The sequence below is a fragment of the Schistocerca cancellata genome, chromosome 10 (assembly GCF_023864275.1).
Source record: "Schistocerca cancellata isolate TAMUIC-IGC-003103 chromosome 10, iqSchCanc2.1, whole genome shotgun sequence".
Classification (NCBI taxonomy): Eukaryota; Metazoa; Arthropoda; class Insecta; order Orthoptera; family Acrididae; genus Schistocerca; species Schistocerca cancellata.
Window position 1 is genome coordinate 47997569 of NC_064635.1, and position 25764 is coordinate 48023332.

Here is a 25764-nt window from a genome sequence, read left to right on the forward strand (position 1 = left end):
GACGGTGTGTGGCGGAGAGTATTTCTGGTACAGCTGTCTGATTTTCGCTTCCTCTCTTCTATTCGGGAATGGCGCGTGGGAAGAATAATTGTACGCAAACCGTATTGGCTCTAATTTCTCGCACATTTACTTCGCGGATCATATTGGAGACGTATGTGGGAGGAAGGAACATGTTGTCCGACTCTTCCCGGAACGTAATCTCACGGAATTTCAACAGGAAACCTATCCATGATGCACACATTTGTTGAACATCTCCGTAATGCTTTCGCGCTGACTAAACGGATTAGTGACGAAACACGGTGCTCTTCTTTGTATCTTCCCTCTCTCTTCTGCTAATTTAAATTAGTAATGGTGCCAGACTGATGAACAATACCCCAGAATCGCTCTTACAAGTGTATTGTAAGCCACTTCTTTCGGGGGAGAACTACATTTCCGTAGCATTCTGGCAATCAATGGCAGTCTGATAACTGCTTTTCCTACAACTTCACAGTAGTCTGTTCAATACGGTCACTTCTAGGTATTTTACGGTAGCTGCTGTTCCAGCGGTTTATCGCAAATAGTGTAATCATACAATAATGGATTGCTTCGCCTATTTATGTGCAATATGTTACATTCATTTATGTCCAGGTCCAACTGCCCGCCCACCCCTAACGTGGATCGACTTTTCATTTTCAGTCTGGAACCCACCTTTTTTATTGCAGGATTGGATTCTACGCTAAAAACACTTCGGGTTCATTTGAAACCATTTTTTCGATGGTGCTATATTCGACGCGAGAGTTACGGTGACTGCGCGGAAGAACTCTCCGAAATCATTCAGACAGATGCTGCTGAGATTCGAGGGGAGTCACCGGAATCAAGCGCCCTGATGGTGTTAGGACTCACCGAAATCAAGTCGGCCGGCCGCTGTGGTCTAGCGGTTCTGGCGCTGCAGTCCTGAACCGCGGGACTGCTACGGTCGCAGGTTCGAATCCTGCCTCGGGCATGGGTGTGTGTGATGTCCTTAGGTTAGTTAGGTTTAAGTAGTTCTAAGTTCTAGGGGACTTATGACCTAAGATGTTGAGTCCCATAGTGCTCAGAGCCATTTGAACCATTTGAACCAAGTCCGAAGGGAACAGTAAGCTACGTTATCTTACATGCAGCTGATTTGCCAGACTTTAAAAAATATCTGTACCTGAAAGTTTTACTGTACAATCATATTTGCAGAACTAAATTAAATTTTTAACAATAATGTCAACTGTTTAGAATAAAGAAGTTTACACTACTCTCGAAAATTTAAAGTAGAATCACAGGAGTCGGTTCTTAATTGCAAAAACCTCTAAAATTGAACTTTGTTGGTTACAGCGTCACCTGTCCCTTTCGGAGTTGGTTTCGGTGAGTCCCCTCACCATGAGAATGCTTGATTTTGGTGAGTCCCCTCGAATCTCACCACCAAAATGGCTGATTCAGGAGTGTTCTCCCGTGCAACCGCCGTAACTCTAGCGCCGAATACACCACTAACTGCCACGAATGCAAAAAACAAAATTGCTTCAGATAAACCCTAAGTATTTTTAGCTTAGAATAGTGATCTGCAGTAAAAAAAGTAGCGAAGTGCGAGTGGGATCCGCGCTCTGAAAGTTCCATTTCTGTTAAATTCGGTCGTCAGTTACTACGAGTGATTTTCCTGATGAGAATTTCCTGATGAAGACACCCTTAGTCGTAGTCGAAATCTTGTAAAAGTAAAATTTTGTTGCAACCGATTGGCTGTTTTATACCAATTATATTCTTACGGTTGTTGTCTCACAGCCACCTTTAAAATTGTAAAGCTCCAAGAAAACTTAATTATATAAATACAGGGTGCATAAAAAAAATCATCCGATTTTTAAAAAGATCATAACTATTGTGTTATTTGAGATATGTGCGTGAACAACCTACTTCTGGAAAGGACGAACTCTTGAGTTTTACATGGTTGCCGCTAGGTAGGCAGTGTGCCTCCACTTCAGTTCTAGTAAAAATGGCGTCGGGGCGACAGATAGCGTTTTGTGTTCTACGTTTTGCGTACTGGGGGTCAGTAATAACTGTTCAGCGTGACTTCCGTACTCGGTATGGTGAGGATGCTCCTACAGCACAGAGCATTAGACGACGGCATGAACAATTCCGAGAAACAGGTTGTTTGTATAAAGGCGAATCGCCGTGCCGCCCCCGAGTGGCTGACACAGACGTCAAACGCCTGCGTCACAGTTTCTTTCACAAAGAGTCCCCACAAATCCTGACTGTATGTGTTTTTTAACTTGTGGGGGTTTATAAAACACTGTGTTTATGTGCCCCCGTCATCAAGAACAATGAATGAACTCAGTCATCGCGTAACAGCAGCTGTGGCACCTGGAACTGAAGACATGCTCGCTGCAGTGTGGGAACAGTTTGAATAGCGCATTGTCATATGCCGTGCATCTCAAGGAGGGGATACTGAATACCTAGGAAAAGGTATGAAAAAAGTTTTGAGTTTCCTCTTCATCAAAAGACAAAATTAATTGTATACGAATATTAGTTTCAAAAATGTAGACGTGCCAAATCGGATAATTCTTTTTTATACAAACTGTATATACAGATAGTTCATCCATCCCGAGAATAGCAATTTGCGACGGATTTTGTATGTTATCTATATGAATACTGCAAAATTATCGGTCTCGGGAATTCCAAGACTTTCGAAAACGTCTCGGGAATTCCAAGACTTTCGAAATCGTTTGAATTTTAACTTTTAAGTTTACATTTTTCTGTAATTCTGTACTTGATACTATAATTTTTCCATTTATTTTATTAATTCTGGAGTTGTATTAACACGCTGTACTAATCAGTAACACAACTGTTCAGACTTCATTTAGAATTCGTCACTGAATAACGTTTGAGTTAGCTGAATCGATGTTTAAAGATTCTAACGTCCCATTAGAAAAAATTAAAAATGACAGTGCTGCAAAAACTCCTACGTTATTTGATTTTCAACCAGCTGAGCAAAACTGAAGGTACACAGACATTTCTCTCTTTACTTATTCTGATCATCACTAAACTGACACACAATATTTTTTGCGCAGCGCAATCTGACTTTCAATAATCCCTACAAAAGAATGGCCCTGACTAACAATAACCTATACCTTTCACGAATCACTTACCTCACAAAAAGCTTCGTTACTTGAACTACTGCAATCAGCGAACGCCAATACTGCCAGATAAATAAAAGATTCTAACTATTGAAGGCACTAATTACTGATAGGCATAGTTAGCAAATGAAAGATTTTGATACAGAGCAAATAATGTATTTACCTTAATAATGTTCAAAAGTCATTATATATGTATCAATTTATGACATCCATTTTTACAAATTTCCTTTTTCTGGCCGACACACGTCCAGGTCCGCTTATAGTAACCTCTCAAAACTCTGGCGCCTCTCTCTCCACATCAACGAATGCTGGCGGCTCACCTCCAACAGCCCAACGCCACGTGCTGTTCGCATCCAATTGCGCAACAGTACACAAGCGAATATTCCAACAATGAGTCCAACCAGGCACAGTCTGCACACAGCACTGTCAGTGATTTTCATACACAGCGCTACGTGGCGTTACCAACATAAAAACCTAAACAACCTACTTACAAGATCCGCGAGCATAATTATTTGCTATCCTATGGTCTCAAGCATCATTTTTCACGCCGTCAAGGTACCACAGACCTTACTATGTGACACAAATTGCAACTTGATACGCCTGTCCACTCCTAAAAAAGAGGGGTTCCTAACAATCGAACAGACAGACAGACAAAAACGTGTTCCTACACGGTCTAGTCACATTAACCTGGCCACTGAAACATCCTGGCAGATTAAAACTGTGTGCCGGACCGAGACTCGAACTCGGGACCCTGTGCCTTTCGCGGGCAAGTGCTCTACCGACTGAGCTACCCAAGCACGACTCACGCCCAGTCCTCACAGCTTTACTTCTGCCAGTATCTCGTCTCCTACCTTCCAAACTTTACAGAAGCTCTCCTGCGAACCTCGCAGAACTAGTACTCCTGGAAGAAAGGATATTGCGGAGACATGGCTTACCCACAGCCTGCGGGATGTTTCCAGACTGAGATTTTCGCTCTGCAGTGGAGTGTGCGTTGATATGAAACTTCCTGGCAGATTAAAACTGCGTGCCGGACCGAGACTCGAACTCGGGACCTTTGCCTTTGGCGAGCAAGTGCTCTACCATCTCATCTTCTGTGAAGTTTGGAAGGTAGGAGACGAGGTACTGACGGAATTGAAACTGTGAGGACGGGTCGTGAGTCGTGTTTGGGTAGTTCAGATGGTACAGCACTTGCCCGCGAAAGGCAAAGGTCCCGAGTTCGAGTCTCGGTCCGGCACACAGTTTTAATCCGCCAGGAAGTTTCATATCAGCGCACTCTCCGCTGCAGAGTGAAAATCTGATTCTGGAAACTTCACCGCTGCCTATGTTCGACGTCAACGTGCAATAACTACTCACAGACGGGAGGCGGCAGCACTAGCACTGGGACTAAAATTGCTACACCAAGAAGATGACGTGCTACAGACGAGAAATTTAACCGACAGGAAGACGTTGCTGTGATATGCAAATGATTAGCTTTTCAGAGCATTCACACAAGGTTAGCGCCGGTGGCGACACCTACAACGTGCTGACATGAGGAAAGTTTCCAACCGATTTCTCATACACAAACAGCAGCTGACCGGCGTTGCCTGGTGGAACGTTGTTGTGAAGCCTCCAGTAAGGAGGAGAAATGCGTACCATCACGTTTCCGACTTTGACAAAGGTGGGACTGTAGCCTATCGCGATTGCGGTTTATCGTATCGGGACATTGCTGCTCGCGTTGATCGAGATCCAATGACTGTTAGCAGAATATGGAATCGGTGGGTTCAAGAGGGTAATACGGAACGCCGTGCTGGATCCCAACGGCCTCGTATCACTAGCAGTCGAGATGAGAGGCATCTTATCGGCATGGCTGTAACGGATCGTGCAGCCACGCCTCGATCCCTGAGTCAATAGAGGGGACGTTTGCAAGACAACCAATTGCACGAACAGTTCGAAGACGTTTGCAGCAGCATGGACTGCCAGCTCTAAGACCATGGCTGCGGTTACCCTCGACGCTGCGTCACAGACAGGAGCGGCTGCGATGGTGTACACAACGACTAACCTGGGTGCACGAATGGCAAATCGTCATTTTTTCGGATGAACCCAGGTTCTGTTTACAGCATCATGACGGTCGCATCCGTGTTTGGCGACATCGCGGTGAACTCACATTGAAAGCGTGTATTCGTCATCGCCATACTGGCGTATCACCCGGCGTGATGGTATGGGGTGCCACTGGTTACACGTCTCGGACACCTCTTGTTCGCATTGACGGCTCTTTGAACAGTGGACGTTATATTTCTGATGTGTTACGACCCGTAGCTCTACCCTTCATTCGATCCTTGCGAAACCCTATGTTTCAGCAGGATAATGCACAACCGCATGTTGCGGGTCCTGTACGGGCCTTTCTGGATACAGAAAATGTTCGACTGCTGCCCTGGCCAGCATATCCTCCAGATCTTTCACCAACTGAAAACGTCTGCTCAATGGTGGCCGAGCAACTGGCTAGTCGCAATACGCCAGTCACTACTTTTGATGAACTGTGGTATCGTGTTGAGGCTGCATGGTCAACTGTGCCTGTACACGCCATCCAAGCTCTGTTTGACTCAATACGCAGGCGAATCAAGGCTCGTTATTAGGGCCAGAGGTGGTTGTTCTGGGTACTGATTTCTCAGGACCTATGCACCGAAATTGCATGAAAATGAATTCACATGTCAGATCTAGTATAATATATTTGTCCAATGAATACCCGTTTATCATCTGCATTTCTTCTTGGTGTAGCAATTGTAATGGCCAGTAGTGTACAAACGTGTCGGGGAGAAGCGGACAACAGTGCAGTCGTTGTCGTAAATCGAAAACGGAGCGATTTATCTGTCGTCTATAAGGACACGATCATTAAGTCTCGGGCCACGTGTGGATGCATTTCTGAAGCGACTAATTTTGTAAACCGTTCACCTCCTCCGTAGCTACAGTATACCATGAATGGAAAAATAACGTTATCCAAAACGGTACTCCTCGGCGCTGTGGTGCAGCACGGGTTACGTACGGCAGAATTGAAGGACGGCTAAGGAGCTACTGTTGAACAACTGACCGCCCAAATGAACCGAGAAGGTACCAGCAGTGCCTCCTCAAAGACTGTTCAGCGAACGTTGCAGCGTATGGGCCTCCTTAGAAGATACCTGGCTCACGCACGCACTCGTTCTGGTTGCCGTTCATAGGCGACGAAGGCTGGAATCTGCACGCCAGTACCGCACCTGGACGTTTTTACAGTAACGAGAGGCGACCTTTTCAGGTGGATCACGTTTTGAACTCCGTCGCACAGATGGCCGTTGACGCGTACGCCGCGAAACATCGCAAACCAAACAGCGATTAGTTGAAATAAGCAGTTCTCATAATATGCAAATATCAGCACATTCCTCAAACTTGGGAACTATCAAGAATGGGGTTCCACAAGGGTCGATCTTGGGTCCTTTGTTGTTCTTAATATACACTCCTGGAAATGGAAAAAAGAACACATTGACACCGGTGTGTCAGACCCACCATACTTGCTCCGGACACTGCGAGAGGGCTGTACAAGCAATGATCACACGCACGGCACAGCGGACACACCAGGAACCGCGGTGTTGGCCGTCGAATGGCGCTAGCTGCGCAGCATTTGTGCACCGCCGCCGTCAGTGTCAGCCAGTTTGCCGTGGCATACGGGGCTCCATCGCAGTCTTTAACACTGGTAGCATGCCGCGACAGCGTGGACGTGAACCGTATGTGCAGTTGACGGACTTTGAGCGAGGGCGTATAGTGGGCATGCGGGAGGCCGGGTGGACGTACCGCCGAATTGCTCAACACGTGGGGCGTGAGGTCTCCACAGTACATCGATGTTGTCGCCAGTGGTCGGCGGAAGGTGCACGTGCCCGTCGACCTGGGACCGGACCGCAGCGACGCACGGATGCACGCCAAGACCGTAGGATCCTACGCAGTGCCGTAGGGGACCGCACCGCCACTTCCCAGCAAATTAGGGACACTGTTGCTCCTGGGGTATCGGCGAGGACCATTCGCAACCGTCTCCATGAAGCTGGGCTACGGTCCCGCACACCGTTAGGCCGTCTTCCGCTCACGCCCCAACATCGTGCAGCCCGCCTCCAGTGGTGTCGCGACAGGCGTGAATGGAGGGACGAATGGAGACGTGTCGTCTTCAGCGATGAGAGTCGCTTCTGCCTTGGTGGCAATGATGGTCGTATGCGTGTTTGGCGCCGTGCAGGTGAGCGCCACAATCAGGACTGCATACGACCGAGGCACACAGGGCCAACACCCGGCATCATGGTGTGGGGAGCGATCTCCTACACTGGCCGTACACCACTGGTGATCGTCGAGGGGACACTGAATAGTGCACGGTACATCCAAACCGTCATCGAACCCATCGTTCTACCATTCCTAGACCGGCAAGGGAACTTGCTGTTCCAACAGGACAATGCACGTCCGCATGTATCCCGTGCCACCCAACGTGCTCTAGAAGGTGTAAGTCAACTACCCTGGCCAGCAAGATCTCCAGATCTGTCCCCCATTGAGCATGTTTGGGACTGGATGAAGCGTCGTCTCACGCGGTCTGCACGTCCAGCACGAACGCTGGTCCAACTGAGGCGCCAGGTGGAAATGGCATGGCAAGCCGTTCCACAGGACTACATCCAGCATCTCTACGATCGTCTCCATGGGAGAATAGCAGCCTGCATTGCTGCGAAAGGTGGATATACACTGTACTAGTGCCGACATTGTGCATGCTCTGTTGCCTGTGTCTATGTGCCTGTGGTTCTGTCAGTGTGATCATGTGATGTATCTGACCCCAGGAATGTGCCAATAAAGTTTCCCCTTCCTGGGACAATGAATTCACGGTGTTCTTATTTCAATTTCCAGGAGTGTATATTAATGACTTGCCATTCTATATTCATGAAGAGGCAAAGTTATTTCTCTTTGCTGATGATGCAAGTATAGTAATCACACCTGACAAACAAGAATTAACTGATGAAATTGTCAATAATATCTTTCAGAAAATTACGAAGTGGGTCCTTGTAAACGGAATCTCACTGAATTTTGATAAGACACAGTACATACAGTTCCGTACAGTAAATGGTATGACGCCATTAATAAATATATACCTTAATCAGAAGCATATAGCTAAGGTAGAATATTCGAAATTTTTAGGTGTGTCTACTGATGAGAGATTAAATTGGAAGAAACACATTGATTATCTGCTGAAACGTTTGAGTTCTGCTACTTATGCAATAAGGGTCATTGCAAAGTTTGGTGATAAACATCTTAGTAAATTAGCTTACTACGCCTATTTTCACTCATTGCTTGCATATGACATCATATTTTGGGGTAATTCATCACTGAGGAATAAAGTATTTATTGCACAAAAGCGTGTAATCAGAATAATAGCTGGAGTCCACCCAAGATCATCCTGCAGACATTTATTTAAGGATCTAGGGATATTCACAGTAGCTTCTCAGTATACAGGGTGAGTCACCTAACGTTACCACTGGATATATTTCGTAAACCACATCAAATACTGACGAATTGATTCCACAGACCGAACGTGAGGAAAGGGGCTAGTGTAATTGGTTTCCACAAACAATAAAAAAATGCACGGAAGTATGTTTTTTAACACAAACCTACGTTTTTTTAAAAATGGAACCCCGTTAGTTTTGTTAGCACATCTGAACATATAAACAAATACGTAATCAGTGATGTTTGTTGCATTGTAAAATGTTAATTACAGCTGGAGATATTGTAACCTAAAGTTGACGCTTGAGTATCACTCCTCCGCTGTTCGATCGTGTGTATCGGAGAGCACCGAATTACGTAGGGATCCAAAGGGAACGGTGATGGTCCTTAGGTACAGAAGAGACTGGAACAGCACATTACGTCCACATGCTAACACCTTTTTATTGGTCTTTTTCACTGACGCACATGTACATTACCATGAGGGGTGAGGTACACGCACACACGTGGTTTCCGTTTTCAATTACGGAGTGGAATAGAGTGTGTCCCGACATGTCAGGCCAATAGATGTTCAATGTGGTGGCCATCATTTGCTGCACACAATTGCAATCTCTGGCGTAATGAATGTCGTACACGCCGCAGTAGATCTGGTGTAATGTCGCCGCAGGCTGCCACAATACGTTGTTTCATATCCTCTGGGGTTGTAGGCACATCATGGTACACATTCTCCTTTAACGTACCCCACAGAAAGAAGTCCAGAGGTGTAAGATCAGGAGAACGGGCTGACCAATTTCTGCGTCCTCCACGTCCTATGAAACGCCCGTCGAACATGTACCTCACCCCTCATGGTAATGTACATGTGCGTCAGTGAAAAAGACCAATAAAAAGGTGTTAGCATGTGGACGTAATGTGCTGTTCCAGTCTCTTCTGTACCTAAGGTCCATCACCGTTCCCTTTGGATCCCTACGTAATTCGGTGCTCTCCGATACACACGATCGAACAGCGGAGGAGTGGTACTCAAGCGTCAACTTTAGGTTACAATATCTCCGGATGTAATTAACATTTTACAATGCATCAAACAGCACTGATTACGTATTTGTTTGTATGTTCAGATGTGCTAACAAAACTAACGGGGTTCCATTTAAAAAAACGTAGGTTTGTGTTAAAAAACATACTTCCGTGTATTTTTTTATGGTTTGTATTAGCCAATTACACTAGCCCCTCTCCTCACGTTCGGTCTATGGAATCGATTCGTCAATATTTGATGTGGTTTACGAAATATATCCAGCGGTAATGTTAGGTGACTCACCCTGTATATACTCTCTTATGAAATTTGTTATTAACAACCAAACCCAATTCAAAAGTAATAGCAGTGTGCATAACTACAATACTAGGAGAAAGGATGAATATTCAAGATTAAATCTAACTTTGGCACAGAAAGGGGTGAATTATACTGCTTCTAAAGTCTTTGCTCACTTACCAAATAGTATCAAAAGTCTGACAGATAACCAACAAATATTTAAGAAGAAATTAAAAGAATTTCTGAATGACAACTCCTTATACTCCATAGAGGAACTTTTAGAAAAAAAGAAAAAAAAGAAAAAGCCAAACAAAAAAATTATAAAAAATTAAAAAAAGTTATTGACTTAATTATGTTGTTAAATTAACTTAATTATGTCATGTATTGGAAAATTTGACTCGTTCCACATCATTAAGAAATATCGTATTCATGATCCATGGAACTAGTGTTAATCTAATCTAAGCTAATCTAACCTGCAACAATCGTCGGGGGAGGGAGCGTTACGGTGTGGCGAACGTTTTCGTTGGGTTTCCTGGGCGATCTTGTCGTTCTGGAAGTCACACTGTATCAACACAAGGATGCAGTTTAATTGTCCAGGATGAATTCGCGTCAAGGATCCTCAATAGAGAAACTGGAATCGGTATGGCTCCAACATTCTTGTCGGTAATTTCCAGAACCTCACTGACTCCGTTTCTGCACATCTTGCAGCGATCGGCGCTCAAAATGTTCAAATGTGTGTGAATTCCTAAGGGACCAAACTGCTGAGGTCATCGGTCCCTAGACTTACACACTACTTAAACAGCACACACACCCAGGCCGGAGGGAGGACTCGAACCTCCGGCAGGAACGGCCGTGCAATTAGTGACATGGCGCCACTAAGCGCGCGGCCAGCGGCTGCGATCGGCGTTCCGAAAGGTGGGTTATCCACGCTGTCGACAGCACATGGTCACATTAATGTGACGAACAGTGTACGAGAGTTCCGTTTTTACGGAATGAGGGACGGAACTCTAAACGAAAGTAAAAAGCTGACCTCCAATGGCGTGGCGGGGAGTGGTTATGGGGTGCACAGTTTTGGCTCAGACAGATATCCCCTTTGAACATGTTAACTTTATAACTAGAAATTTTTTTTCATATGATGCGGTTTTTCGAGATATTTAGTTGTTCCAAGTTAAAAGAAACACCCTGTACAATGTAAACAGTAACGGTCTGTCACACTTCCTGAGGGCACTCCTCAAATTATCCTAATAGCTGATAGGATATTTGCTAAGTTCGCGTTTTGGTCACTAAACGACAGTTTTCTTTTATTTATTCTTATGGCTAGGGCCCGCCGTCGGGCAGACCGTTCGCCGGGTGCCGGTCTTTTGATCTGACGCCACTTCTTCGACCTGCAGTCGATGAGGATGATAAGATGATGATGAGGACAGCACAGCACCCAGTCCCTGGGTGGAGAAAATTCCGTGACCCAGCCGGGAATGGAACCCGGGCCCAGAGGATTGACAATGCGTCACGCTGACCATTCAGTTACCGGGGGCGGCAGTAAGGAACTGTATCAAATGTACAGCACAGGCAAAAAGGGACTGTAAGATCGCTGAAGTGTGGTGTTAGAGAAGGACGTTGAAGATTGGGTGAGAGATGGGATAACTATAGACATGGTTCTGAATGGAATCAAGGAGAAGGAAATTTATGGCACAACTTGACTAACGGAAGGGGTAGGTTCATAGGACTCTTGTTCAGACATCAAGAAATAGCTTATTTAGTAATGTACGGTGGTGACGAATGCAAAAATTGTGTATGGAGTCGGAACATCTGTTACATGCAATGTTTTATTCGACTTGTCTATTTTTTGAGGCATCGGTCTTCTGACTGGTTTGATGCGGCCCGCCACGAATTCCTCTGCTGTGCCAACCTCTTCACCTCAGAGCAGCTCTTGCATTCTATGTCCTCAGTTATTTGCTGCATGTATTCCAATCTCTGTCTTCCTCTGCAGTTTTTACTCTCTACAGCTCCTTCTAATGCCAGGGAAGTTTTCTCTGATGTCTTAACAGATATGCTATCATCCTGCACCGCTCCTTGTTTCCACATATTCCTTTTCTTTCCTATTTTGAGCAGAATCTCCTCTTTCCTTGCCTTCGTTTGTAGCACCACATCCTAAATGCTTCGATTCTCTTCCGGTTTTCCCACAGTCCATGTTTCACTACGATACAATGCTGTACGCCAGACGTACATTTTCAGAAATGTCTTCTTAAAATTAAGGCCTATGTTTGATACAAGTAGACTTCACTTGGCCAGGAATACCCTTGTTGAGAGTGCTAATCTGCTTCTGATGTCCTCCTTGCTCCGTCCGTCATTGGTTATTTGGCTGCCTAGGTAGCAGAATTCCTTAATATCATCTCCTTCGTGGCCCTCAATCCTATTGTTAATTTCCTCGCAGTTTTCATTTCTGCTGCATTTCAGTATTTTCGTCTTTCTTCGATTTACTCTCAGTCCATATTATGTACTCATTAGACTGTTCATTCCATACAGCAGATCACGTAATTCTTCTTCACTCAGTATAGCAATGACATCAGCAAATCGTATCATTATTGGTATGCTTTCACCCTATATTTTAATTACACTCCTAAACCTTTCTGTCTATGCTATCACCTCCTGAAATATTTATTTCTCTTGGAGCAGCCTTTACAAACATATCCCGGGAAGGCAGCCTCAACAAGACCATAACGTAGACTATTTTTATGTATTTTACATTTAGCTTAATAGTACACTCAGAAGAGGTCTCAAATTCCAGAATGAAGCAGATACAGAAGAGAACTGTGTTTGGAGCACATTTTCTTGTAACTCCTTTTGGCTGATAAGATACGGTCCACCGCTATTTCCTCTGCTGTGTCAATTTCTTCATCTTACATCCAACGTCATCAATTATACTCTGTATATATTCCTGTCTTCCCCCACAGGTCTAGTACTCCCCAGTTCCCCAAAGTATCATGGAAGTTATCCCCTGATGTCTTGATGCGCCATACGATGCTGTTCTTTCTTTTCCACATTTTCCTTTCCTAGTCGATTGTGTGGAGAACCTCTTTTTTTTTTAAAAAAAACTGCATTTAATTATTAACATCCTTCTGTAGCGTCATTCTCTTGTTTTTCGGTTTGCCCACAGTCCTATACTATTGTGTTCTCTGGACGAACAGTCTCAGAAATTTCTTTCTCAAATTAAGGACAACGTTTGTGATTACTTGTAGACTTCTTCGCCTGTGCTAGTGTGTTTCACACGTTTTTCTTCTCAGACAGTCATCCGTTATTTTGCTTCCAAAGCAGCAGAATTCCTTCACCTATTACGGTGAGCTTAATTTTTACATTCAAACCCACACATCCTTCGGAAATTATTGTATAATTATCTAAAACAGAGAGTGCAACCCGGAGCGGACTTCGAACTGAGTATATGATGTAAACAGTAATACAAATCGTGATTAAAAAATATCGATTCGCCGACGGAGTAAGCTGATTTCCGTTCTGCTTTATTCACGTTGCAGATTGCGTGGGCCCTAGAACTGATCCCTGTGGTGCGCGCCGTCGTCAGATTAATAGCTGACGGTGGACGCAACAGGCGACGGTTGCGCAAAACAGTTCGCTGGCATCGGCCCGCGCGGTATTGCCTCGGCTATTGCGTCGTCTGCCGTTCTGCGACTTCAGCGTTACCGTTTCAAAAGTCTTATGGTACACCTGTCTCATTCTGTATTCGTAATCTCATATTTGGAAGTAATAGCTCATGCAGGGCTGTACTGAAAGAATTGGGCGTTCGTAAATTGACACTGCAGTATACGTAGCCACGTATGCGATTTGTGGTTGACAGGATGAAATTCGATAATGAATACTTCACTCCGGAATAGAGTTTGAACTGTTTAAAACTTCGTGGCAGATTAAAATAACGTACTGCACAGAGATCCCAACACGGGACTTTCTCGTTTACCGGCAGTATTATTACGACTATGGTACCCACATATAGGTAAACATCATCTATCCATTCGCGGGCAAGTGCTCTACCATCTGAGCTACCCAAGCACGACTCACGACCCGTCCTCACAGTTTCAATTCCATCAGTACCTCGTCTCCTACCTTCCAAACCTCACAGAAGCGCGAAAGGCAAAGGACCCGAGTTCGAGTCTCGGTCCGCCACACAGTTTTAATCTGCCATGAAGTTTAATATCAGCGCACACTCCGCTGCAGAGTGAAAATCTCATTCTGGGATCATCTATCCAGTCTCTCAGTGACCGACCACATTCGTGCCGTACAGAAGGCAACAGGAAAATGTTTGAAATACATAATTTGGAAGATCGTAAAAGGGCCTTTCATTTGAATTATCACGCCTACGTTGGAAAAAGAAGTACTGAAGTCGCTCAGCAGCTGGTAGGTGTATGGACCTAATGAGGAACCGATACAATTCTACGTAGTTTGTACGTAAAAAATAGTTCCAGATCTGACAGCAATTTATCGAAGGTCGCTGCAGCAACGAAGGGCTCCAAGCGGTTGGAATAACGAACATATCACACCAATTTCCGAGAAGGCTCGTGCGCAGTTGGACATAATTATAATCATATATCAGTGACATCAGTCTGTTGCAGAACTGTGGGACGCGTTTAACAGCAATGAAAGCGAGCTCGATCTGTTCCTAAACGAGACCCAGAAAGCAGTACATACTGGCGCCAGGGTTAAGGGAAGGTTTACTATCTTTGGACCGAGAGAAGCATGTTCTTTGAGATTTTTTTTTGCCGGGATGTGTTATAGATATCAATGTCAAATTTGTTCAAAATGTTTGTTGATATTTCCTCTACAAACTGGAATTTTTTCGACCAGAAATGTCGAAGAGCAAAGGCGGAAGTGCCGTCGGAACGAAATAAAATTTCGATGTAGACCTCCACGTGCGGAATGTCACAGGTCAGCCGGCTCGCCTGAAATCAAAATTGAGTTGACGTTAGCGAAGTATGTAAGATTCTTTAGGAGTTGTACCTCGCTTAAGTTATTTGGACCATAGAAAACAAAATGGCGGCCATTTGAAGGAAAGGGTTTTTTTTCCATCGATTTTTCGACTTCGACGGCCAAGTAAAAATACAGGGTGATTCAAAAAGAATACCACAACTTTAAAAATGTGTATTTAATGAAAGAAACATAATATAACCTTCTGTTATACATCACTACAAAGAGTATTTAAAAAGGTTTCTTTTCACTCAAAAACAAGTTCAGAGATGTTCAATATGGCCCCCTCCAGACACTCGAGCAATATCAACCCGATACTCCAACTCGTTCCACACTCTCTGTAGCATATCAGGCGTAACAGTTTGGATAGCTGCTGTTATTTCTCGTTTCAGATCATCAATGGTGGCTGGGAGAGGTGGCCGAAACACCATATCCTTAACATACCCCCATAAGAAAAAAATCGGAGGGGCTAAGATCAGGGCTTCTTGGAGGCCAGTGATGAAGTGCTCTGTCACGGGCTGCCTGGCGGCCGATCCATCGCCTCGGGTAGTTGACGTTCAGGTTTCATAACTAAACTTTTTCGTAGGACTCTCCATACAGTCGATTGTGGAATTTGCAGCTCTCTGCTAGCTCTGCGAGTCGATTTTCCTGGGCTGCGAACAAATGCTTGCCGGATGCGTGATACATTTTCATCACTCGTTCTCGGCCGTCCAGAACTTTTCCCTTTGCACAAACACCCATTCTCTGTAAACTGTTTATACCAACGTTTAATACATCACCTTATCAGGAGGTTTAACACCATACTTCGTTCGAAATGCACGCTGAACAACTGTCGTCGATTCACTTCTGCCGTACTCAATAACACAAAAAGCTTTCTGTTGAGCGGTCGCCATCTTAGCATCAACTGACGCTGACGCCTAGTCAACAGCGCCTCAAGCGAACAAATGTACAACTAAATGAAACTTTATAGCTCCCTTAATTCGCCGACAGATAGTGCTTAGCTCTGCCTTTTGTCGTTGCAGAGTTTTAAATTCCTAAAGTTGTGGTATTCTTTTTGAATCACCCTGTATTTGTAGTTGATGGATCGGAGTAAAAATGGTACAACTCCTAGACAATTTAGTTAGCTTCGTCGGAAACCAAGAATCATGCCAATCGGTTCAGTAGATTTGAAGTTATCATACCGCGCGATAAAAAAAGTCATTTCGAGAAGAACGCGTTTGAAGTTTTGACTACATAGAAATGCAATATTATGCAACTTACGTCCATAAGCTAGTCCTTACTCTTTCTCATAGAGGGCGTTCTGCTCGATCTGGGCCATCCTGCGCTGCTCCAGAGGCGCTCTTACGGCCGGTGACAAGCGGTTTTCGGCCGCTCGAATCCGGTGGTCGCCCGAATGCTTGGCGAGCTGCGTCGAATAGAGTCGCAGGGTGACGTCCATCGTTGTCATGGTCTTCAGAATTGCTGAATACCCTTCGTTGAAGCTGCTCAGTGCCAGGAAAGTCGCAATCTCCACAGTTTTCGCACCAGAATGCCAACGCTTGGGGGCTAATTTCCGAACACAAGCGTTCAAACTTTAATTTGAATTTTGTGTCTTTCCTCCCAAGCACCCGTACAAGAACTCGTCCTCCGAAAGAAAAAAAAAATGGTGCGTGAAAAAGGCCGAATTGAGGTAAGTGCATTTTTTTGCCCGACAGCGAATAACAAACATTTCCGTTCCGTATTCGGAAAAACCGTTTCAGGGGTGGATTCTAAACACTTGTATGGATCCAAAAATGCAATGTAAAAAAAATCGATTTTTTGAACCAAAAGATAGTAAACCTCGCCTTAATGCCATGTTCATTGTCTTGTGGAGGGAGTGGAGTGGACAAAATGTGAGCGTAACAGGTATCGGACCACATTTCTAACCGCAGGACTTTCTTGCAAACACAGTTGAATGCGTCGCTCCTCACGAGGAAAAATCGTCGCATGTAAAACTTCCACGACAACTACATGTACATAGATACACCGCAAGCCACCGTACGGTGTGTAGCGGAGGGTACCCTGTACCACTACTTGTCATTCCATTTGCTTTTCCACTCGCGAGGAAAAAACAACTGTCTTCGCCTCCGTAGAAACCCTAATCTCTCGAATTCGTGGTCCTTACGCGCAATCTACGATGGTGGCAGTAGAATCGTTCGGAAGTCATCTTCAAATGCCAGTACTCTAAATTTTCTCAGTAGTGTTTCTCGAAAAGAACGTCGTCTTCCCTCCAGAGATTCGCATTTGAGTTTCCGAAGCATCTCCGCAACAAATCTAGCAGCCCGCCTCTGAATTGCTTTGAGTCCTTCGTTTAACCCTTTATTTGGCAGTGTTGCTCTCAAGCAACATCAAATTTACGTTGGCCTTATGGGACAACAAACACTTCCCAGTGTCTTTTACTGGCATTGTTGCCTCCAGGCAACGTTCCTTTACACACTGTGAATGCCAGTTGTTGTAATAGTTCTAGGTTTTCCACACGAGATGGCAGTTTGTGCAGTGGTGGTACAGAGATCTCCTCGTGTGAGCAACATGGGTGTCTTATTTTGTTTCTGAAAGAGTGGATTTCAATAAATTGGCAGTAATCTTAGCAGATTTTCTTCAACAAATACCCAGAGATGAGTTTACAGCAGAAATATTTCAATCTAATATTGTTTTGAATTATGTAAATAGTATAAAACTTTTATGTTGCCTGTGAGCAACATTGCCCATAGTTGGGACATGTGCCATTAGTTCAAAAATGGTTCAAATGGCTCTGAGCACTATGGGACTCAACTGCTGTGGTAATAAGTCCCCTAGAACTTAGAACTACTTAAACCTAACCAACCTAAGGACAGCTCACAACACCCAGCCATCACGAGGCAGAGAAAATCCCTGACCCCGCCGGGAATCGAACCCGGGAACCCGTGCGTGGGAAGCGAGAACGCTACCGCACGACCACGAGATGCGGGCACCATTAGTAAATTACATTTGCTTACGGCGGATATTCAAAACAATAAAATCGTGACACTTGCAAACTCATTTTGTGGTGTCCAACTACTCTCAACAGTAAAATGATGGGACAGCAATGAAAAAAGAAGAATTGATGTGCCCCGTCCCAGTATTGTACGTCAGTACAACAAGCATATGTGAGGAGTTGATCTTGCTGGTATGCTGATAGAGCTCTACCGAGTACCAATGAAAACTAGGTGTTGGTACATGAGATTGTTTGGATTTATGCTAGATCTGAGTGTTGTAAATGCCTGGCTGGTATTTCGAAGAGAATCTCTGGACAAGAAGACCTCACTGAAGTCATTCAGGGCAGATATTGCCAATGGTTTGATGTTTTCAGGGAAAAGGAAAGTAGGAAGGCCCTCAATAGTCATAACACCACCACCTAGAAAGAGGAGGAAGCCAACAGCTCCGACTGTTACACAAGATGTCCGTTTTGATAATATGGAGCATTGGCCTGTATACGGTCCCAAAGGTCATTGTCGTTATTGTCCATTTGGGTTTTCTACAGTCATGTGTTCAAAATGCAGTGTAGTATTGTGCTTCGTTCCAAAGAGGAACTGTTTCCAAAAATTCCATTGCAAGAAGAACTAGAAGGGAAAATGAAACAGTTCTATTACACAGCAGGAATGCATAAATGTGTTTATAAATTAAATTATTCACGTACAGGAAATCTTTTGCTGGAGGTTATTGGCAAACACTTTGTTTTCTGTAATATGTATAAATGTGGTCTGCTGCCGGCAATGTTGCTTGGTAGCAACATTTCATAATTTTCATAATTTTTGTCAAAAATATCTAAAACTGACTGAATTGTATTTCTTTAAGCATAATAAATAAATATAAGCACTGAAAAACTCTTTTTTTGTTTTTATTTTCACCATTTGCCAAATAAAGGGTTAATCCGACCTGGTACTGATCCCAAACACTGCAGCAGTACTCAAGAATAGGTCCCACCAGCGCCCTATATGCGGTTCTCCGTCACAGGTGAACCACTATTTCCTAAAACTCTCCCAATAAACCGAATTCGACCGTTTGCCTTCCCTCGTGCAGTTCTCACATGCTTCCCCTATTTCATACCGCTTTGCAACGTTACTCCCAGACATTAAAAATATTTGGCTGTGTCAAGTAGGACGCTAGTAATACTGTAAAAGACCATTACAAGAGAGGTTAGGTTAGGTTAGTGTTGTTTAACGTCCCGTAGACAACGAGGTCATTAGAGACGGAGCGCAAGCTCGGGTTAAGGAAGGATGGGGAAGGATATCGGCCGTGCCCTTTCAAAGGAACCATCCCAGCATTTGCCTGAAACGATTTAGAGAAATCACGGAAAACCTAAATCAGGATGGCTGGAGACGGGATTGCACCGTCGTCCTCCCGAATGCGAGTCCATTACAAGAGACTATTCACTCCCATTACTGTTAAAGATTTGCACAAATGTTATGTTTGATAACGGCGGATGGTCAATGACGCTGTTCGCAGACGGTTCTGAAGTCTGGAGTGTATCCTAGTGCGTAAGAGATTCAGTTCAGACAAGAAGAGAATAGAGAATTTTCAAATGTGGTGGTACAGAAACATGCTGCAGATTTTAGATGGGTACGTCGAATAACAAATGGTGAGGTGCTGAATCCAGCTGGAGAGAAAACAGATGAATGACAGAGTCTGACTAACAGGAGGGATCGATTGATAGGACACATCCAGATGCATCAAGGAATCTTCAGTTTGGTGACGGAGAGAAGGGTAGCTCGTGAAATTTTGTAGAGGGAGAGCAAAGCCTGAATACAGTAAACGGCTTCAAACGGAAGGAAAAAGAAGGAAGATTGGGTTCAACGTACCGTCGACATCGGGGTCATTAGAGACGGAGCACAGACTCGGCTTGTGTCAAGGACGGGGAAGGAAATCGGCCGTGCCCTTTCAAAGGAACCAACCCGGCGTTTGTCTGGAGCGATTCAGCGAAATCACGGACAATCTAGATCTGGATGGCCGGAGGCAGGTTTGAACCGCTGTCCTCCAGTATGCTAACCATTGCACCACCTCGCTCGGGGGTTGAAATGGATGTAGTTTGCTGTACGAGGTGCATTCAAGTTCTAAGGCCTCCGATGTTTTTTCTCCAGACTGGAAAGAGATAGAAACATGCGTATTGTTTTAAAATGAGGCCGCGTTCATTGTCAATACGTCCCAGAGATGGCAGCACCGTACGGCAGATGGAATTTTATCGCCAGCGGCGAGAATTAGAACTGTTTTAAATACTTAAAATGGCGACGTTTTCCTTACTTGAACAGTGTGCTATCATTCGTTTTCTGAATTTGCGTGGTGTGAAACCAATTGAAATTCATCGACAGTTGGAGACATGTGGTGATGGAGTTATTGATGTGTCGAAAGTGCGTTCGTGGGTGCGACAGTTTAATGAAGGCAGAACATCGTGTGACAACAAACCGAAACAACCTCGGGCTCGCACAAGCCGGTCTGACGACATGATCGAGAAAGTGGAGAGAATTGTTTTGGGGGATCGCAGAATGACTGTTGAACAGATCGCCTCCAGAGTTGGCATTTCTGTGGATTCTGTACACACAATCCTGCATGACGGCCCGAAAATGCGAAAAGTGTCATCCAGGTGGGTGCCACGAATGCTGACGGACGACCACACGGCTGCCCGTGTGGCATGTTGCCAAGCAATGTTGACGCGCAACGACAGCACGAATGGCACTTTCTTTTCGTCGGTTGTGACAATGGATGAGACGTGGATGCCATTTTTCGATCCAGAAACAAAGCGCCAGTCAGCTCAATGGAAGCACACAGATTCACCGCCACCAAAAAAATTTCGGGTAACCGCCAGTGCTGAAAAAATGATGGTGTCCATGTTCTGGGGCAGCGAGTGCGTAATCCTTACCCATTGCGTTCCAAAGGGCACTACGGTAACAGGTGCATCCTACGAAAATGTTTTGAAGAACAAATTCCTTCCTGCACTGCAACAAAAACGTTCAGGAAGGGCTGCGCGTGTGCTGTTTCACCAAGACAACGCACGTGCACATCGAGCTAACGTTACGCAACAGTTTCTTCGTGATAACAACTTTGAAGTGATTCCTCATGCTCCCTACTCACCTGACCTGGCTCCTAGTGACTTTCGGCTTTTTCCAACAATGAAAGACACTCTCCGCGGCCGCACATTCACAAGCCGTGCTGCTGTTGCATCAGCGATTTTCCAGTGGTCAAAACAGATTCCTAAAGAAGCCTTCGCCGCTGCCATGGAATCATGGCGTCAGCGTTGTGAAAAATGTGTACGTCTGCAGGGCGATTACGTCGAGAAGTAACGCCAGTTTCATCGATTTCGGGTGAGTAGTTAATTAGAAAAAAAAATCGGAGGCCTTAGAACTTGAATGCACCTCGTAGTTATGCAGAGACGAAGGCGCTTGCACAGGAGAGAATAGCCTTGAGAACCTCATCACACCAGTCTTCGGCTCCAAGACCACAACAACACACTTCAGGCGCCTTCTTTTACTCATGTTGGTTTCACGATTTAAATAACGAAAAACAGCACCAGTGACTTATTTTTCATGCGTAGCACAACGCGCCTCGAAAATAGATTCTTATTTTCAAGTGCGTTTGTTTACATAAATATCTTTTGTGATATGATTCTTCAGTTTCTCCCGGCGTATTTGTTGCTCGAACAGTCCACGGGTATACTGGCGGTTCATAGTGTCCAACGGGCCCGTTGGACACTATGAACCGGCAGTATACCCGTGGACTGTTCGAGCATTTTTTGTGATGTCTGCATGTGTGATTCATCTCTTGCACTGCAGCTGTCTTTTTGAATGCTTTCTGTATGCTAATGTTAGAGATAGCATTTTTGTTTTCGTACTTACAAGTGTCATGGCTCCTGCATTACAAAGAATATCGCTCACACACTAATCGTCACTTAGACTGTTTTTGTAATCAAAACATGCCACAGAGCTATTACGACATCATGGTTTCTTTTGTTTTCCCTTTATTGCATTTCGATTCCCCCCTCCACCCCCCCACCCGAGTGGGGGGGGGGCGGCGGGGGCTAGCAGCAGCGTAATATGCAGCTCTACAGCCTACAGAAAAGTTAAAAAAACATAATCAGAATATAAACAAACAAGAAAAAAGGCGATAAAACGGTGACATTATAAAACACTGCAAAATGGCGGAAAGTTGTGGAATTTAATATATAAAAACACTGTGGTGAGGATGCGGATGAAGACATACAATAAGTAGACAGGCAAAATTAAAATAACGAGCCGACAGTCTGGTTTCTGTTCACACGAGATAAAAAAACACAACTAGCGCCAGTATGGTGGCTGTTCACAACACTGACAGGGGACACACAACACTGAACATTCACTTAAAACAGCACTATAAAGTTGACATGGCAGATGGGGGGGGGGGGGGGGGACCAAGACCGATGAGGGGAAAAAGGGCTGAGGAGAGGAAAAGAAAAAAGGGGGAGCCGATGGAGGGAGAGGACATAGAAAAGGGGTTGGGCGCAGGGCAGATGCGAGAAGGAGTGGGAAAAGCAGTGGAGGGGAGAGCAGAAAGGACTCAGGGGAGAGAAGGGAGGCAGAGAGAGAGTAGGTGGGGAAAAAACAGGATGGATGGGGGCGAAGAAGGAGCCCGGGAAAAGGACAGAGGAAAGGAGGGGGAGGTGAGGATCAGAGTTGATAGGAGGGATAAATGGAGGGAGAGGGGGCATAATCTGGGAGTGGGAGTCGACGGAAGCCACCTCGGGAAAGGAAATGAAGGGAGTTGAAGTGGGGGGTAAGAGGGACACAACGGTGAAGGCGCGGCAGAGGGCAGGAGTTGGAGAGGAGAGGAGCAACCTGGGGGTGAGGGGGATCAAGGCGGCAGGAGATCTAGAGGACACGGACATGTTCGAGGAAAAGGAGCAGGTGGGGGAATCAGGTCGTAGAGGCTCCGTGTGGGGGACGGGAGGCGTATATGGAAGGTGAGGCGGAGGGCATGGCACTCGAGGATCTGGAGGGACTGACAGAATATGGGGCGGGGGTATTGTGGTTTCACAAACAGTTGGTATACATTATATGTAAATTGATGGTGGTGGGGGGAAGAAAGATAATGGACTAGTGACGTCAGCTGCGTTGTGACTTCACACGGGATCAGCTGCGACGAGTGTAGATGTGTGCCAGACTGGGATTTGAACCTGGGAACCCCTGCAGGTGCGCTACCCAGACACAGTGTTTACCGCCACTGTGTGACCCACACTCCCGTCGAGCGCCACTTTTCCGCTGTTCCTGTCTGTTGCCTCCATGCTTGCTACTCTGAGATTACCTCGGGAGGTCGGACATACTGTATTTACGTGTCCGCACCGAAGAAGGTGGATTCGTTGCCCATCGAAGCGAATCAGTTATATGAATGCATAGTACCTATTCTCTCGGGCTTGTCCGAAAGAACAGACATCACACTTTCATATAGTTTGTATCAGTCTGAGGTGTTGCATTTTGTGAAGATCACATATGTACATGAAGCAGTCAATATAAAAATTTATTTTACCATTACCTTCAATAGGCAATAAGTCTCAAAAAATAGCAAATCTACTTAGGTCACATAAAGTGAAAGTAACTTTCTCCATAAACAACAAACTGCAATTAGTCCACACCTTAAACAATGAAAAAGATAAATTCTCATCCTCAAAGGCCGGCCAGGGTGGCCGAGCGGTTCTAGGCGCTACAGTCTGGAACCGCGCGACCGATAGGGTCGCAGGTTCGAATTCTGCCTCGGGCATGGATGTGTGTGATGTCCTTAGGTTAGTTAGGTTTACGTAGTTCTAAGTTCTAGGGGACTGATGACCTCAGCAGTCCCATAGAGCTCAGAGCCATTTGAGCCATAAGCCTCAAAAATGCCAGGAACGTTCAGATAAGATACACAGAACACATCAACTACTACGCACATAACCAATTTACGAAAAGCAATGAGAAACACATGACATTCATTCAGAAACATAGAAGAAGATCTTAAGATACTCCAACATTTCCAAAAATCTCTTACAATGGATTTGACGGAGGAGCTGGAAATTTTTGTGCACCATGAAAAGCAAGAAGAAAAAATTCTCAGTGAGTAACCTGATGGTGAATCAGCTATATTTTTCCATCGTTTCTTCTGCATATCATAACTGTAGCAATTTCCACAAATACTGTATGTGCATTACCCCACGTAATCTACTCAACATCTATAACAAAATAGAAACGTAACCGATTATTCATTATTATGAATAATGATGAAATAAATTTTATAATTTGCAAGTTAATGTGTACAATTTAATCCCTAGAAAATGTAACACCCTTGACTGTATAAAAACTGTTTGTAAGACTTTTTTTTTGAGCACTCCGTCTTCAGGCCACAAGTGGCCTATCGGGACCATCCGACCGCCGTGTCATCCTCAGCTGAGGATGCAGATAGGAGGGGAATGTGGTCAGCACACTACTCTCCCGGTCGTTGTGATGATTTTCTTTGACCGGAGCCGCTAGTATTCGGTCGAGTAGCTCCTCAATTGGCATCACGAGGCTGAGTGCACCCCGAAAAATGGCAACAGCGCATGGCGGCCCGGATGGTCACCCATCCAAGTGCTGGCCACGCCCGACAGCGCTTAACTTCTGTGATCTGACGGGAACTGGTGTATCCACTGCAACAAGGCCGTCGCCCTTTGTAAGACCCTAATGTCGTAATATCTCTGTAGCGTATTTTGATTACAAAAAGAAACACTTTAAGTGATGATTTGCGTGTATGTGATATTCTGTATCATGGAGGAGAGACAATACTTGCAAGCAGAAAAACAAAAACACTCTCTCTTACAGTGGCGTGTAAAAAACATTCCAAGATTCATATGTCCGATTTTAGAATCGCAGTATAACCTCAGAAAGACTACTACATTACAAGAGAGACAAAAAAAATCACTCATGTAAGCATCACAAAAAATATTTATGTGAACAACTGCACTTGAAAGTGAGAATATGTTATTGAAACGCGTTGTGCTACACTTGAGAAAATAAATAATGGTTCAAATAGCTCTGAGCACTATGGGACTTAACTTCTGAGGTCATCAGTCCCTTAGAACTAATAGCTACTTAAACCTAACTAACCTAATGTCACCACACACATCCATGCCCGAGGCAGGATTCGAACCTGCGACTGTAGCGGTCGCGCGGTTCCAGGCTGTAGCGCCTAGAACCGCTCGGCTACCTCGGCCGGCCAATAAATAACTGGTGCAGTTTTTCATTATTTAAATCACGAATAACACAAATGCAGGCTTTCCAAAAACATCTATTTTGCTGAACAAAATCAGAACCTCTTCTGAAGACAAAGCCCATTCCCTTCAATTCTTCTTCAAAGTCCTTTTCTGTTTCATATCATCGGCAAATATAAAAGTTTTTATTTTATCTTAATGCACCAATTAATTTTAAGTCCCTTTCCCAATTTATTCCTGGTTTCCTTTATTGGTTGCTCAATGTACAAATTGTATTTGCTTCCCTTTCATTTCCTTAGAACTGTAACTGCAGTCTGGTTTGTTTACTAGTTGTAAGTTGCACGTTGCTCGCTGTTTTTTATTCGTACTACCTTCAAAATTTCGAAGAGTGTATTCCAGTCAACATTGTCAAAAGCTTTATATTTATCTCTACGAGATTCACAGGTTTAAATCTCCGTCATCACATGGATTTGTGTGTTAATATGACGTGTGTGTTGTGTTACGACTTTGGGATAACCTGTGGCACTGCCTAGTGGAGAAATAAAACAGTATATCAGAACATGGTTTTGGGGAGGTTTCTGAATAAAAACTGGCCGTAAACGTAAAAATAAAGCAGAGAATGGCAATTGACTCTCAATGTAGACAAGTTTAATGTGCTGTGAATACAAGAAAGAAAGATCCTT

The 25764-nt window shown here is 44.6% G+C and overlaps 1 protein-coding gene and 1 pseudogene across 1 annotated transcript in view; both read right to left on the reverse strand.

Moving 5' to 3' along the window:
• Nucleotides 1-25764, reverse strand: part of LOC126106309 (echinoderm microtubule-associated protein-like 2) — a 790720-nt gene that overhangs the window by 492387 nt on the left and 272569 nt on the right. The gene's annotated exons all lie outside the window — the stretch shown is intronic.
• On the reverse strand, nt 24422-24539 carry LOC126106982 (5S ribosomal RNA; annotated as a pseudogene).